This window comes from Mustela lutreola, chromosome 8 (assembly GCF_030435805.1).
Source record: "Mustela lutreola isolate mMusLut2 chromosome 8, mMusLut2.pri, whole genome shotgun sequence".
NCBI classification, from domain to species: Eukaryota; Metazoa; Chordata; class Mammalia; order Carnivora; family Mustelidae; genus Mustela; species Mustela lutreola.
In genome coordinates, this window is record NC_081297.1 from 105,658,708 (window position 1) to 105,663,288 (window position 4,581).

The 4,581-nt window shown below is 39.3% G+C and overlaps 1 protein-coding gene across 1 annotated transcript in view; it reads left to right on the forward strand.

Moving 5' to 3' along the window:
- Positions 1-4,581, forward strand: part of TMEM19 (transmembrane protein 19) — a 35,091-nt gene that overhangs the window by 23,580 nt on the left and 6,930 nt on the right. The gene's annotated exons all lie outside the window — the stretch shown is intronic.

Below are 4,581 nucleotides of genomic sequence, written 5' to 3' on the forward strand. Positions count from 1 at the left end.
AAATAAATAAATAAAATCTTTAAAAATAAATAAATAAATAAATAAATAAGATAAAATGCATTTCAATGCTATAAATTTCCATCTAACCACTACTTTCACTGTAAGGCACAATGTTGGATAGGTTGTATTTTAATTTTTACTTATTATAAAACACCTTCTGAAATTTTTTTTATTATGAAATAAGTTCTATTCCCAATGTGGGGCTTGAAATCATGACCCTGAGATCCAGAGTTGTATGTTCTACCAACTGAGCCAGCCAGGTGCCCCTTAAAATATTTTCTAATTCCTGTCGAGACTTATTTTTTGACCCATGCACAATTTAGAAGTGTATCGTTTAACCTCCAAATACGTTGGGATTTTCCAGCTATCTTTGTCATCGACTTCTAGTTTAATTCCCTTGTGGTCTAAGGGCAAACTTTTTTTTTTTTTTTTTTTTTTTTTAAAGATTTTTATTTATTTATTTGACAGAGAGAGATCACAAGCAGGCAGAGAGGCAGGCAGAGAGAGAGAGAGGAGGAAGCAGACTCCCTGCCGAGCAGAGAGCCTGATGCGGGACTCGATCCCAGGACCCTGAGATCATGACCTGAGCCGAAGGCAGCGGCTTAACCCACTGAGCCACCCAGGCACCCCTAAGGGCAAACTTTGTACGAAGTTTATTCTTTTAAATTAGCTAAGGTGTGTTTTATGGCCCAGAATGTGGTCTATCTTGGTGAATGTTTCAAGTGATCTTGAGAAGAATGTGTATTTAACTTTCGTTGGATGAAGAATTCTATAAATGTTAATCATATTCCGTTGATTGATGGTGCTCTTCAGTTCTGCTCTATCCTTACTGATTTTTGCTTGTCGGATCTGTCAATTACTCATAGGTATTGAAGTCTCTAAGAGTGGATATAGCTGTTTCTCCTTGCAGTTCTATCAGTTTTTGCCTCACATACCTTCAAGCTTACTAATTCTTCCTTCAGCAACTGATGAGAACATCAAAAGCATTCTTCATTTCTGTTTCTATCTAGCATTGTCTTCTGATTCTTTCTTAGGATAGCCATCTGTCTGCTTATATTACTCATCTGTTTTTCCATATTGTCCACTTTTTTCTTTAGAGCCCTTAGTATATCAATTATTTTAACTTACTTGTCTCATAATTCCAAAATCTTTACCATATCTGAATCTGGTTCTGATGCTTGCTTTGTCTCTTAAGACTGGTTTTTGCCTGTTAGCATGCCTTGTAATTTTTTGTTGGAAGCTGGACATGCAATACCAGGTGTAGGCCTTAGTATGAGGTTTTATGATTACCTGCAAGGAGTTGCACTATGTTTAATGTTTGCTTTGCTGTGGTGTCAAAGGCTAAAATTTCCTCTAGTGTCCTTGTTTTTGTCTCCCCAATTGTCTTTGGGTGTTACTAGAAGAGGAATGTAAGAATAGAGTCTGAAGTTTGTAGTTCTTTTAGCTTTAATCTCCTGTTATTATGCAGGAGCCCTATTGATGGGGTGGCCAAGTGTGGGAGGAGAAGTGTTCTATAATCCTGAAATTAAGTCTCAGACTTTTAGTGAGCCTGAGTTAGGTATTCCCTTTTCCTCCATGTCAAAGGCTAGAGGAGGCTGGAGTTGGGTATTTCCCTTCCCCCAGGTAGGTTTAGGCTTTGGTTAAACGCCAGTCAGTTAGGCTCTGGTAAAGCAGTTTTCCTTGAGGGAGAACTTTGTTAAGGATAACTGAGAGCTCTTTAACACTTTAAAAATAAACACTTCTGGGCACCTGTGTGCCTCAGTTGGTTGAGTGGCTATCTTCAGCTCAGGTCACGAACCCAAGGTCCTGGGATCGAGCCATGGGTCGGGCTCCCTGCTCAGCAGAGCACCTGCTTCTCCCTCTCCTTCTGCCTGCTTGTGCTCTCTCTCTCTCTGTCAAATAAATTTTAAAATCTTAAAAAAATAAAAATGATTACTTTCCCCCTCCCCCTGGAGGGTCCTTATAGGTTCTTTGGTCCTTACAGTAAAAACTAGGTATAGCTCTTAGAGGTAAAATTCAGGAAAGTGTAGGGCCCCCCCTAATCCTGGGCCCCTTAGGAACTTTTAACTCTCAGCCTAGTCTGCAGTGAGTTTTCCAGCAATTTGTTAGTTACAGTTTAAAGATTTCTTGCTAATTAGTGGCTCTAGCTGCTGGCTTTTGCTCCTGGGCTTCTGCTCTTATAAACTGTGATTCTGTTTGTCTCTCAGTTTTCAGGAAAGCAGTTTGCCCTGGGACTTCATTTCTCAGCTACATCTAAGAATTGTTGATTTCAATTTGTTCAGCTTTTTTCTTGTTGTGAGGTTGGACGTGACGAGTTCCAAGCTCTTTATGTGTCTGATGAGAATCAGAAATCACCGGTGTGGTTTCAATGTTAACCATTTATGAACTGTGTGATAACGAGTCTCCTTTTCTCATCTGTGAATAATAATACCTACTTGGCAAAGTTGCAGAGATTTGGGTTGTATGCATGCAAATCACTTAGCATGGTATAGGAATTTAATGAATGGTTGCTTTACTATTTGTAGATAGCATACTTTTCTGAGGATCTGGGCACATTCCAAATAGTAATCTTTTTTTTTTTTTTTTTTTTTTAAAGATTTTTTTTTTTTTTTTTTTTTTTTTTTTATTTGACAGAACACAAGTAGGCAGAGAGGCAGGCAGAGAGAGAGGAGGAAGCAGGCTCCCTGCTGAGCAGAGAGCCCGACGCGGGACTCGATCCCAGGACCCTGAGATCATGACCTGAGCCGAAGGCAGCGGCTTAACCCACTGAGCCACCCAGGCGCCCCCAAATAGTAATCTAATCTGGACTAAGGATTAGCAACCTTTCACAATGATTAACAAAGCCTTTATTCACTTCTGCTTCCACTTGAAAACTGAAACTCAGTTAGTTTTCAGTATCTTCTAACACTCACTTTGTATTATTCAGTAAAGATTGTTTTTCTGAATGATGAGTGCATTAAATCTTCATTTATTCCATATATAAAAATAACTTTCAGGGCACCTGGGTGGCTCAGTGGGTTAAGCCTCTGCCTTCGGCTCAGGTCATGATTTCAGTGTCCTGGGATTGAGCCCCATATTGGGCTCTCTACTCAGCAGGGAGTCTGTTTCCCCTCTCTCTCTGCCTGTTCTCTGCCTGCTTGTGATCTCTCTCTCTCTCTGCACCAAATAAATAAAATAAAATCTTTTTTAAAATTTACTTTCTTGATCCTCTTGTTTTATATCTACAGTAGCAAATCACTTAGTACTGGAAAGTTCACTGGATTTAGAAATGGAAGAAATGAGACAGAGTCCCAATCCATCACCAGTTAGCTGAATGATTTGGGGCAAGTAATTTACATCCTTGAGTATCAGTTTCTTCAAACCACAAACTATTTGAAATAGACAATTAAAAACCCCTTTCAGGACTAAATTTCAATCTTTCTCCCTCTCTCTCTCTCTCTTAGTAATCTCTAACCCAATGTCGGGCCCAAAATTATGACCTCAAGATCAAGAGTCACACAATCTTCCAACGGAGCCACCCAAGTGCCCATAAATTTCAATCTTTTAATCACTGATCAAAATTAAGAACAAATACTTTCCATTTATTAACTTATTAAATATTTATTCATGAGCTCTTGGGTATATTGCACAGTGTTAGCCATAAGGCATTAAGATAAGTAGAATAAAATAAACATAAAGCTTATAGTCTAGCTAGGAGTTAGGCATTATGCCAATAATCACACAAGCAAATAATTACACATTGTAGTAGGTTCTTTGAAGAAAACTATAGTGTTGGTGAATAGGGAGCCCTAGAGGGACTGATTTTATTGGAAGCTCAAGGAGTATTTTTCTGAGCGTGACATCAAGTAATGGCCAGGTAAAGAAAGGGTAGGAAGTAGAGAGCATTCCTGGAACAGAAAAGCCCCGAGACAGAAAGAGTTTGACACAAAAGTAGCTGGCTAGGCTGGAGCCCGGTGAGCAGGGAGGAAATGCTGTGAGGAGACTGGAGGAGCAAGCAGACAGGGACTGGATCCCCAAAGAGCCTTGCCTTGTCAGATTTGGGGCTCTTTCTTAGTCTGGTGGAAAATAACTGCAGCATTTTTCCGAAGTTTCTTGAATATCAGATTTAGCCTCACTCTATAGACCTCTCTTTAAAATCTGCATTCTGAAGAGCAAAAGAACCTGTCTGAAAAAAACTCATATCTACCATGACTAATTCACGAGTAGATCAATAGGCAAACAGTGAATTTTCTTTGGTATAGGGTTTAAGGCAATGGTTCTCAGTGTTGGCTACAGAGTGGAATCCCTTGGGAAGTTTTAAAAACTTCCACTGCTTTGTTCCCCCTTTTGAGAAATTTCACCTAATTAGCCTGGGGTACAGCAAGAGAATTTCTAAAGGCTTCTCAGTGATTGAAATGTCCAGCCAAAATTGGGAACAATAGTGAGGGAAAGCTAGAAAGCTCGAAGTTTTTGTTCTACCACATATGCATCAGTTTTCAGAAGGAATTTTTAAAAATAGCCCATATGCTTGCCAGGAACTGTTCTAAGTATTTCACAAAAGTAGACTCTTATAATTCTCACAATAACCACACAAGAATGCTC